The sequence below is a fragment of the Cervus canadensis genome, chromosome 5 (genome assembly GCF_019320065.1).
Source record: "Cervus canadensis isolate Bull #8, Minnesota chromosome 5, ASM1932006v1, whole genome shotgun sequence".
In the NCBI taxonomy this organism is placed as follows: Eukaryota; Metazoa; Chordata; class Mammalia; order Artiodactyla; family Cervidae; genus Cervus; species Cervus canadensis.
Window position 1 is genome coordinate 50,872,052 of NC_057390.1, and position 12,685 is coordinate 50,884,736.

Here is a 12,685-nt window from a genome sequence, read left to right on the forward strand (position 1 = left end):
TGGTACCCCAACACTGAATTAAATCATGGAGACAGAGTTTTGGGTGAAGTAGAAAAGAACAGATTTATTGCTTTGCCAGGCAAGGGGAGCTACAGAAGGCTAATGCCCTCAAAACTGTGTCCCAACCTGGAGGGAGCAGTGGGAAGTTTTATAGTAGTGGTTCAAAGAGGGAGTGATTAGCTTGCAGACATTCTTCTGACTGGTTGGTTGTGAGGTAAGTGGTAGTCAGCATCATCAGCCTCCTGGTTCCAATCAGTCTGGGGTCTACATGCTTTTGCACAACATACAGTTAAATTCTTCCATCTGGTGGTGGTTTCAGTATCTGGAAAACAGCTCAAAGATATTGTCATGTGCATCCCTTGATGGGGAACTAGGACTTTGACCCAGGGCTGCACTGTTGTTTCTCTTGATTATTCTTCCATTGTCTCCTATCCCTTCCTTTCTTTAATTAACAACTGCTTGAACCTACCTATTGGAACTCAGGGAAAGGCAACAATGAAGGCTGTTTCCTATAATGAAACAAATGGGGGGCACAGGGAGTCTTTTGTGCCCAGGAGCCCCACAGGGTCCTGCTTCAGACCACTAGTGTGTTAGTTGCTCAGTCTTGTCAGACTCTTTGTAACCTCATGGACATTAGACCACCAGGCTCTTCTGTACAAGGGATTTTCTAGGCAAGAATACTGGAGTGGGTTGCCATTTCTTTCTCCAGGGTTTCTTCCTGACCCAGGGAGAGAACCCAGATCTCGCAGATTGCAGGCAGATTCTTTATCATCTGAGCCACCGGGGAAGTCCTAAGTGTATTCTGTTGTATATAAATATCACATATTTTTAATCTGTTCATCTGTTGATAGGTTGCTTCCATATCTTGGCTATAGAAAAAATGCTGCAATGAAAATAATGCTGCATATATAATATTGAATATATTTTTTCTTTCTTTGGGTAAATAATCGGATACAAAAATAATGGTTCAGGGACTTCCCTTGTGGTCCAACGTTTAGGACTCTGTGCTTCCACTGAAGGGGCCAGAGTTTTGTTTCTCTAATCAGGGAACTAAGATCTCACATGCCATGCAGTACAGACATAAAAAAAATAAAAAAAATAAAAAAAAGGCTGCTTAATAGAGAAGTGCCATTTTTAATTATTTTAGGATCTTTCATGTCTCTGATAATGACTGAATCAATTTATAACAGTGCATATTCAGTTCTGTTCAATCCCTCAGTTGTGTCTGACTCTTTAAGATTCCATAGACTTCAGCATGCCAGGCTTTCCTGTCCATCACCAACTCACAGGGCTTACTCAGACTCATGCCATCGAGTCAGTGATGCCATTTCATCCTCTGTCATCCGCTTCTCCTCCTGCCTTCAATCTTTCCAAGCATCAGCGTCTTTTCTAGTGAGTTAGTTCTTCGCATCAGGTGGCAAAAGTATTGGAGTTTCAGCTTCAGCATCAGTCTTTCCAGTGAATACTCAGAACTGATTTCCTTCAGGGTAGACTGGTTGGATTTCCTTGCAGTCCAAGGGATTCTCAAGAGTCTTCTCCAACACCACAGTTCAAAGTGCTCGGGCCTGGTGCACTGGGAAGACTCAGAGGGATTGGGTAGAGAGGGAGGAGGGAGGGGGGATCAGGATGGGGAATACATGTAGATCCATGGCTGATTCATGTCAATGTATGACAAAACCCACTACAATATTGTAAACAATTAGCCTTCAACTAATAAAAATAAATGAAAAAAAAAAAAAAGAAAGAAAGAAAGAGAGAGAAAAAAAAAAGCATTAATTCTTCAGCTCTCAGCTTTCTTGATAGTCCAACTCTCACATCCGTACATGACAACTGGAAAAAACATAGCCTTGACTAGACTGACCTTTGTTGACAAAGTGATGTCTCTGCTTTTTAATATGCTGGCCAGCTTGATCATAGCTTTCCTTCCAAGGAGAAAACATCTTTTAATTTCATGGCTGCAATCACTATCTGCAATGATTTTGCAGCCCCCCAAAATAAAGTCTATAACTGTTTTCACTGTTTCCTCACCTATTTGCCACAAAGTAATGGGACTGGATGCCATGATTCTAGTTTTCTGAATGTCGAGCTTTAAGCCAACTTTTTCACTCTCCTCTTTCACTTTCATCAAAAGGCTCTTTAGTTCTTCTTCACTTTCTACCTAAGGGTGGTGTCACCTGTATATTTGAAGTTATTGATATTTCTTTCGGCAATCTTGATTCCATTTTGTGTTTCATCCAGCCTGGTTTTTCACATGATGTACTTTGCCTGTAAGTTAAATAAGCAAGGTGACAATATACAGCCTTGACATATTCCTTTCCCGATTTGAACCAATCTGTTGTCCATGTCCAGTTCTAACTGTTGCTTCTTGACCTGCATACAGATTTCTCAGGAGGCAGGTCAGGAGGTCTGGTATTCCCATCTCTTTAGGAGTTTTCCACAGTTTGTTGTGATCCACACAGTCAAAGGCTTTGGTGTAGTCAATAAGGCATAAGTAGATATTTTTCTGGAACCCTCTTGCTTTTTTGATGATCCAGCTGATGTTGGCAATTTAATCTCTGGTTCCACTGCCTTTTCTAAATCCAGCTTGAACATCTGGAGGTTCATGGTTCACATACTTTTGAAGCCTGACTTGGAGAATTCTGAGCATTATTTTGCATGAGACAAGTGCAATTGTGTGGTAGTTTGATCATTCTTTGACATTGCCTTTCTTTGGGGTTGGAATGAAAACTGACCTTTTCCAGTCCTGTAGCCACTGCTGAGTTTTCCAAATTTCCTGGCACATTGAGTGCAGCACTTTCACAGATCATATTTTAGGATTTGAAATAGCTCAACTGGAATTCCATCACCTCCACTAGCTTTGTTTGCAGTGATGCTTCTGAAGGCCCACCTAACTTTGTATTCCAGGATGTCTGGCTCTAGGTGAGTGATCACACCATCATGGTTATCTTGGTTGTAAAGATCTTTTTTGTATAGTTCTGTGTAGTTTTTTTTTTTTTTTTTTCCTCTCTTCATCCTAGCCAACACATGTTATTTGTTTTCTTTTTGAAAATAGTCATTCTGAAAGACATGAGGGACTATCTCATTGTGGTTTTTACTTGAATTTCCCTGATGATTAGATATTAAGAATGTTTTCATGTGTCTGTTGGCCACTCATTTGTCTTCTTTTGTATGTATATATTTAGCTGCTTTGGATCTTAGTTGCAGCATGTGGAATCTGTTTTGTCACGCAGGATCTTTCTGTGGCACACAGGCTGCAGAGGCCTTGGGCTTCAGTAGTTGTAGAACGTGGGCCCTAGCTGTGTCATGCAGGCTCTGTAGTTATGGGGCGTGGACTTAGTTGCTCTGTGCCATGTGGAATCTTAATTCCTGGACCAGAAACAAACCCCATCCCCTACATTGCAAGGTGGATTCTTAACCATTGGACCACCAAGGAAGCGCCTGATTATCTTCTTTGGAAAAATGTCTATTCAGGTCCTCTTTCCATTTTTTAATCAGGTTTTCTGTTGGTGTTGAATTGTGTGAGTTCTTTGCATATTTTGAACGTTAACCTATTGTCAGATATATTTGCTGAAATGTTTTCCTATTCATTATACTAGCTTTTTCTTTTGTTGATTTTTTTTTTTTTTTTTTCTGTGAAGAAGCTGTTTAGTTTCAGGTAGTCACATTTGCTTATTTTTGCTCTTGCCTAACTCAATAGATCCAAAACAATATTTGTAAATATGATGATAAAGTACTGCCCATATTCTCTTGTAGTCTGTAATCCATCTTAGTTTCATTTTTGTGTATGATATGAGAAAGTAAGTATAATTCTTTTTCATATAGCTGTCCATTGTTCCTAATACCATTTATGGAATAGACAGTCTTTTCCCACCTGTCTATCTATCTATCATCTATTCACCATCTATCATCTACTATCTATCTATATCCTTCCCTACTTCTGCATATTTCCCAAATATATTTCACCAAGTGTTTTCAGTCCAGCTGATGGAAAATCCATCCTGCCAGTTGCTTAGGCTAAGCCTCTTAAAATTATTCTTAATTATTCTCTTTCTTCCAAACTCTGCATGGTCATCATAATATCTAAAATGTGACTATTTCTCACCATTTTCGCTTGCTTTGTTCATGGCATAACTCAAAGGCCCAGAACAGTGCCTCATATGTGGTACTCTTTGAAAATAATTTGTGAATAAATGGATTAAAAATGAACAAATGGGTTAAAGAATTTGGAGAGATATTAGTAAAGTGATGAAAACAGATTTTCATGATTTTCTTGGGTAAAAGTGAACAAAGAAAGTAAATATTGGGCAGAACTCTTTTGGGGAAAGAGGCAAAGGAGAAATGGTAGGCAAAGTTCATGGGAAAAGCAAGTTAAAATAATTTTGTGAAACTCCTTATAGAAATGAGTGCTTTGAATTACAGCCTAGAAATTTTGTAAGTTCCATTATGTGGAATGTGTGAAAAGGACATTAAACCTAACTAAGAGTTAAGTCAAAATAGGATCATCCAACAAGAAAGCTGAAATTACTATGAAATAAATTTTCTCATTAAAAGGGGAAACCTTAAATTTTTGCAACCTTAAAAAACATCACTCATTAAAATGCTTAAAATGTCAGCTGATTCTTAAATTACCTTAATTAGAAACAATGCCAAACACTTTTATATTGCTTTAGACTCATCCTAATTAAAAAAGGTCGATGTTCACTTTAAAGAAAGACCAAGGGATGTCAGCAAAAAATGTAAGGAGATGTCAAAAATACAACAATATTTTGGTATCAATGTCTGATAAAGTTGAATAAATTGAGTTCACACACAAACAATACACTTTTAAAAATCGCTGTGATTCCATTGACAAAGTATCAAATACACAGTATAAAATCATATTTCTATTCTCTGAATAAAGTTTCCTTAAATCATTTCTTCAGTCACTTATTAAAGAAACTGATTCTATGGAAGACAAGTACAAAAATATGCTTTGTATACTGCAGACACTATAAGTATGAAGCTTCTTGACTATACATGATATAAGGATAAAAATTCTGTCAGTTTTTTCACTACTATCTCCCTGACATCTATCACAATTTTGAGCACATGGTAGATGCTCCAAAAATGTCAAAAAATCTGAAAATTCCATTTATATAATAAGGTATGCACCTGTAAATATTAATTAAAATTCTTCCTTTATATATAACTAACTCCTCATATTTTCATGGCAATTTTAACTCTTCTGTGTACTTTAATAAGTAATCTCTTTTGATTTTAACAACTCCACTGTATAAAGCACTTTTCTTTTACAAGTTAGGGCACATTAATTGATGTATCCAATTCACAGAGCAGAGCCACTAAAAATCAGAGGACTAATATTTTCTTCCCATGAAATTATGTTGTCTCTATGATATATTTATACTATAAAATAATGAATTAAGGAAATGGTTCAAAAATACCTGTAACATGGTTATCAAATATAGTTTATATTCCTTCTGGTAAGCAATTCAAGAGTAATATCTAAATCCAGTTTTCAATAAGCAATCATTATATCACATATTTTTTTCTTTTTTTTTTTGACCATAATTTTTAGATTATGGTTGCTGTATGAAATACAAAGGTAAAAGTATTGACTTTCTAAAGTAATCCTTCCTGATCATTTTCATTTCTCTGATCTAAGAGGCTAAAACTAGGAGGTAGATGGAAATAATTAATTCTGTCTTATGGTTCTGAATAATTATTTAAATTGCATGCTTTATAAAATTGGTCAACCAATGTCTATTGATAGCATTATATTGAGATTTTTAATTGACATATCTTATTTTTCCCTACAAAAATCCTATGAGGTAGGTATTTGTTATTTTGTTCAGTTGCTAAGTCATATCTGACTACATGAGGCCTATCATTTATCATCTATCTATTATCTATCTATATTCTTCCCTACTTTTGTGTATTTCCAAAATCTACTTCACCAAGTGGCTTCCCTATCCTTCACTTTCTCCAGGAGTTTGCTCAAATTCATGTCCATTGAATCAGTGATGCCATCCACCCATCTCGTCCTCTGCTTCCCTCTTCACCTTTGCTTTCAACTTTCCAGAATCAGGATCTTTTCCAATGAGACAGCTCTTCACACCAGATGACCAAAGAATTGCAGCCTCAGCTTCAGCATCAGTCCTTCCAATGAATATTGAAGGTTGATTTCCTTTAGGATTTACTATTTGATCTCTTTTGAAGTGGGAGGGACTCTCAAGATTCTTCTCCAGCACCACAGTTTGAAAGCATCAATTCTTTGGTGCTCAGCCTTCTTTATGGTCCAACTTTCACATCATACATAACTACTGGAAAAGACATAGTTTGACTATAGGGACTCTGGTTGGCAAAGTACTGCCTTTTCTTTTTAATATGCTGTGTAGATTTGTCATAGCTTTCCTCTCAAGGAGCATGCATGTTTTAATTTCATGGCTGCAGTCACCATCTGAGTTAATTTCTGAGCTCAAGGAAATAAAATCTGTCAGTGATTCCACTTTTCCCCCTCCTATTTGCCACGAAATGATGGGACTGGATCCCATGACAGTCAAGTTTTAAGCCTTTTTTTTTTTTTTTTTCCTCTCCCGAGGCAAGGAAAACAATTTTATTCGGAAAGCAGCTGACAGACAAGATAGCAGGATAGCACCTCAAAATAATCATATTATCGGAGTTTGGATGCCAGTTTCTTTTACAGATCAGAGAGAAAGAAGCAATGAGGAATTAAACTCAAAAGGCAGAATAGAGAGTGAGAGGCAGTGAGGAAGTAGAGTGAAAGGGTCTTCAGTATAACAGAACATCTCCAAGGGAGCGGCCAGTCTTTGGAATGTCTGTGCAGTTGTTTCAGCTGTGTCTGGCCCTTTGCGACCCCATGGATTGTAACTAATCAGGCTCCTCTGCCCATGGGATTATCCAGGCAGGAATACTAGAATGGGTTCCCATACCCTCCTCCAGGGGATCTTTTGACCCAAAGATCGAACCTGTGTTTCCGGTGTCTCCGGCATTGCAGGCAAATTACACCAGAGCCAGCAAGAAAGCCCCTAGCCTCTGGCAGGGGTGTGCCAATCTCTTCTGTTCACAGGTTCAGCTCAGGTCAGTCACTCAGTTGTGTCTGACTCTTTGCAACCCTGTGGACTGCAGCACGCCAGGCTTCCCTGTTCATCACCAACTCCGGGAGTTTACTCAAACTCATGTCCATTGAGTCGGTGATGCTATCCAACCATCTCATCCTCTGTCATCCCCTTCTCCTCCTGCCTTCAATCTTTCCCAGCATCAGAGTCTTTTCAAACAGGTCAGTTCTTTGCATCAGGTGGCCAAGGTATTGGAAGGACTGATGCTGAAGCTCTGGTATCTTGCTCATCTGATGTGAACAGACAATTCACTGGAAAAGTCCCAGATGCTGAGAAAGATTGAGCACAGAAGGAGAAGATGGCATCACAGGATGAGATGGCTGGATGGAATCACAGAGGCCATGAATATGAATTTGTGCAAACTCTGAGAGATGGTGAGGGACAAGGAGGCCTGGTGTGCTGCAGTTCATGGGGTCGCAAAGAGTCGGAGATGACTGGGTGACTGAACAACAACAACAGCAACATAATAGCAGGAGCAGCAAAAGCAAGTCAAAGAAACAATTTCCAACATGGAGTCAGAATTGGCTTCCTCCCAGCAACAATTCCCACTGTCAAAGTCCATTGCACAATCTTGTAGAAAAAGGAGGTGAAGATCATCTGCCAAGTCAGATGTGTCTTTCTTGGAGTGCCCATCATCTTTGTCAGTGTTTCAGATGTTGAGATCTCTCTTCTTTGTTCCTCTCCTGGAAAGTGTGTATTTTATACCTGTAGGCTTAGAAATACTGAACTTCAAATCCACGAGGCAGTTTTTTCATTCTCTTCTTCACCCTCATCAAGAGTCTCTTTAGTTTCTCGTCACTTTTTGCCAATAGAGTGGCCTTATCTGCATATCTGAGGTTGTTGATATTTCTCCCAGAAATCCTGATTCCAGCTTGTGAGTCATCCAGCCCAGCATTTTGCAGGATGTACTCTGCATATAAATTAAATTTACAGCCTTGTCTTATTCTTTTCCCAATTTCGAATTAGTCAGTTCTTCAAAGTTGTATTGTGACACACACACAGGTTTCTCAGGAGGTAGATATGGTGGTCTGGTATTCCCTTCTCTTTAAGAATTTTCCACAGTTTGTTGTGATCCACACAGTCAAAGGCTTTTGTGTAGCCAATGAAGCAGAAGTAGATGTTTTTCTGAAATTCCCTTGCTTTCTCTATGATCCAATGAATGTTGGAAATTTGATCTCGGGTTACACTACCTTTTCTATATTCAGCTTGTACATCTGGAAATTCTCAGTTCAGGTACCGCTGAAGCCTAACTTGAAGGATTTTGAACAAAATTTTACTAACATGTGAAATAAGCACAACTGTTTGATAGTTTGACATTCTTTGGCATTGTCCTTCTTTGGGGTTGGAATGAAAACTGACATCTTCCAGGTCTGTGGCCATTGCTGAAATTTCCCAAATTAGCTAACATATTGAGTCCAGCACCTTAACAGCATCATCTTTTAGGATTTGAAATAGCTCAACCGGAATTCTGTCACCTCCACTAGGATTGTTTCTAGTAATGCTTCCTAAGACCCACTTGACTTAACACTCCAGGGTGTCTGTCTCCAGGTGAGTGATCACATCATCATGATTATCTGTCATTAAGACCTTTTCTTTATAGCTTTTCTGTGTATTATTACCACCTCTTCTTAATCTCTTCTGCTTCTGTTAGGTTCTTGCCATTTCTGTCCTTTATCATGCCCATCCTTTCATGAAATGCTCCCTTGATATCTTCAATTTTCATGAAAATATCTCTAGCTTTTCTCATTCTATTGTTTCCTTCTATTTCTTTGCATTTTTCATTAAATAAGGCCTTTTTATCTCTCCTTGGTATTCTCTGGAACTCTGCATTCAGTTGGGTGTATCTTTCCCTGTCTTTCATGGTTTTCACTTCTCTTCTTTCCTCATCTACTTGTAAAGCCTCCTCAGACAAACACTGCCTTCTTGTGTTTGTTTCTCTTGGGGGTGATTTTGATCACCACCCCTTGTAATGTGCTATGAACCTCTGTCCATTATTCTTCACTCTGTCTACTAGATCTAATTCCTTAAATCTTTTCACCACCTCCACTGTATAATCATAGGGGATTTGATATAGGTCATACCTGAATGGTCTAGTGGTTTTCTCTTCTTTCTTCAATTTAAGCTTGAATTTTGCAATAGGGAGCTCAGGATCTGAGCCACAGCCAGCTCCAGATCTTGTTTTTGCTGACTCTATAAAGCATCCACATCGTTGGCTGCTAATAATGTAATCAATCTGATTTTGGTATTGACTATTTGGTGACGTGCATTTGAAGTCATTGCTTGTGTTGTTGGAAAATAGTGTTTTCTATGACTAATGTGTTCTCTGGAGAAAACTGTGAGCCTTTGACCTGCTTCATTTTGTGCTACAAGGCCAAATTTGCCTGTTATTTCTGGTATCTCTTGACTTCCTACTTTTTCATTCAAATCCCTTATGATAAAAAGCACATCTCTTTTTGGTGTTAGTTCTAGAAGGTCTTGTAGGTCTTCATAAAATGAGTCAAATTCAGCTTCCTTAGCATCAATAATTGAGGCATAGACTTGTATTACTGTGATATTGAATGGTTTGCCTTGGAAATGAATCTAGATCATCCTGTCATTTTTGAGAATGTACCCAAGTATTGCATTTCAGACTCTTGTTTACTATGATGGCTACTTCATTTTTTCTAAAGGATTCTTACCCACAGTAGTAGATATAATGTAGTGGTCTACTACTATAATGTAGTAGTACTAGTTATCTGAAATAGTCTCACACATTCCAGTCCATTTTAGTTCACTGATTCTTAAGATGTCCATGTTCACTCTTGTCATCTACTGCTTGGCCACATCCAATTTATCTTGATTCATGGACTTAACATTTCAAGCTCCTATGCAATATTGTTCTTTACAGCTTCAGACTTTACTTTCATTACCAGAAACATCCACAACTGAACGTTGTTTCTGCTTTGGCCTGGCTGCTTCATTTTTCTGGAGCTATTAGTACTTGCCCACTGCTCTTCCCCTGTAGCATATTGGACACATTCCGACCTAAGCCAAAAAGATGGCTCATTTTCTGATGTCATATTTTTCTGCCTTTTCATACTCTTCATGGGGTTATTATGGAAAGAATGCTGGAGTGGTTTGCCATTCCCTCCTCACTTGTACTACATTTTGTCAGAATTCTCTACTATGACCTGTCCATCTTGGGTGGCCCCACAGCATGGCTCATAGCTTCATTAAGTTATGTAAGCCCCTTCACCATGACAAGGCAGTGATCCATGAAGGGGTGATAGGCAGTACATGGTATTATTTTGATAAGGATATCAAGGCTCAAAGGGCGTCCCAGGTGGTACTAGTGGTAAAGAAACCTACTTGCCAATGCAAGAGACATAAGATACGTGGGTTCGATCCTTGGGTTGGGAAGATCCCGTGGAGGAGGGCATGGCAGCCCACTCCAGTATTCTTGCCTGGAGAATCCCATGGACAGAGGAGCCTGGCAGGCTATAGTCCATAAGGTTACAAAGAGTTGGACATGGCTGAAGCAACTTAATATGCATGTACATATGCATCAAGGCTCAGAAGGGCCATGTAACTTTTCTAAATTAAGTATTAAAACAAAAAGTGGAACACAGGCTATCTGATTCCTTTTAATCTTATGCTTACCTGAGTGTTTCTTCTTGTGTGTGTTTTCTCAGTATGTGCGTACTTGTGTATAAATATAAATGTTGATTGATTTCTTTCTGTGCTGTCTTCTTCTGTTCTTAGTGGCAAATTATTTGTTCCACATAAACATATACATAGGTAAGTATACATGTGTGTATATATATATATGTATATGTATATACATATGTATATATATACATACATATATATGTGTGTGTGTGTGTGTGTGTATACACATATGATTATACTATTTTCCTGTGCCAATGGTCACTGAAATGTATGAGCAAACATCCTTCCAACACTGAATCCATGTAATCTGATAGAAAATACTTTAGTTATGGAATGTGTTATATAACAGTAGTGTGTGTGCTCAGTCATGTCTACTCTTGGTGACCCGTTGGACTATAGCACACCAGGCTCCTCTGCCCATGGGATTTTTCAGGAAAGAATACTGGATTGGAGCGGATTGCCATTCCTCCTCCAGGGAATCTTCCCACCCCAGGGATCGAACTCGTTATCTCTTATGTCTCCTGCATTGCTATCAGATTCTTTACCCTTTGAGTCATTGGAGAAGGCATAGTAGCAGCAGTTGATATTAAATCACAGATTGGTTTTAAATTACGAGACTGGAATAGTTGGGATGATGTTATATGTGCAAAATATATTATAAATATCTGAGAAGCCACATTAGAAGTAAGTTTAGAAGGAGTGACTGAACAAAATTGATGGACTAATGATGAATCAAGGAACCTGATGTAATACTTAGAGACAGAATAGCTGGGTTTAGGAATTTTCAAAGCATATTTGCAAATATGCTTGTGTCATACTTTTTAAATAAGCACCCTAGAAGCTGTGATATAACCAGTTCTCAGGAGTAAGAACCCCTGAAAGAAATGAGTTGGTACCCTCTGCTGAGATTATGTTTTTTATCACCAAAATCTTATGTTTAGGGGATAATAATATTATGTTCTTCCTAATCAACCTGTATCAAGGCTTAGAATAAGTAGGAATGAGGAAATTGAAGAGGAGTATTGAATTCATTGTCTAACATTTTTGTGATATCACAAACTTGAAAAGATATAACTGTTAATAAGTAGTCCAGTTAGATAACAGTTATTTTTAAAGTGTATGCAGAGAAGAAGAAATGTTGGGAATTTGTATTTGATAGGCTTTTCCAGGGGCTTCCCTGGTAGCTCAGCTGGTAGAGAATCCATCTGCAAGGCAGGAGATCCTGGTTTGATTCCTGGGTAGGAAGATCCTCTGTGAAAGGTCGGGGCATGCCCCCGGGAAAGTGCTACAAGGCAAATTCCGGAGGCTGGCTAAACTTTCAGGGGCTGGCCCCCTGCAGCCTGGTCCAATCAGGTACCAACACAGAGCCCTCGGACACTGACCACCGCTGTAGCCCGCGCTTTCTTCCTTATATGAAAAGACCTGGCCTGGACGCCCTGCCCGGACTATAAAACCCCTCCCCACCCCTCATACCTTGCAGACTCCCTTTGTCTCCTCACTCACCAGCCCCCCGGGAGTTCTGCCCGAGAGCGAGAGCGACGCTTAATAAAAAGGCCTTTACCACCGGTCCTTAGAGGCGGCTTTTTCTTTCTCCCGCGGCGTTTTCTAACACTCTGGAGAAGGGATAGACTACTCACTTCAGTATTCATGGGCTTCCCTGGGGGATCAGACAATAAAGAATCCAACTGCAATGTGGGAGACCTGGGTTCAATCCCTGGGTTTGGAAAATCCCCTGGAGGAGGGCATGGCAACTCACTCCAGTATTCTTGCCTGGAGAATCCCCAAGGACAGAGGAGGCTGGCAGGCTGCAGCCTATGGGGGTTGTAAAAGTCGGATATGACTGAGGGACTAAGCGCAACGCAGGGTTTTGCAGAGAAGCAGTGTAGTAGATATCTAGATAG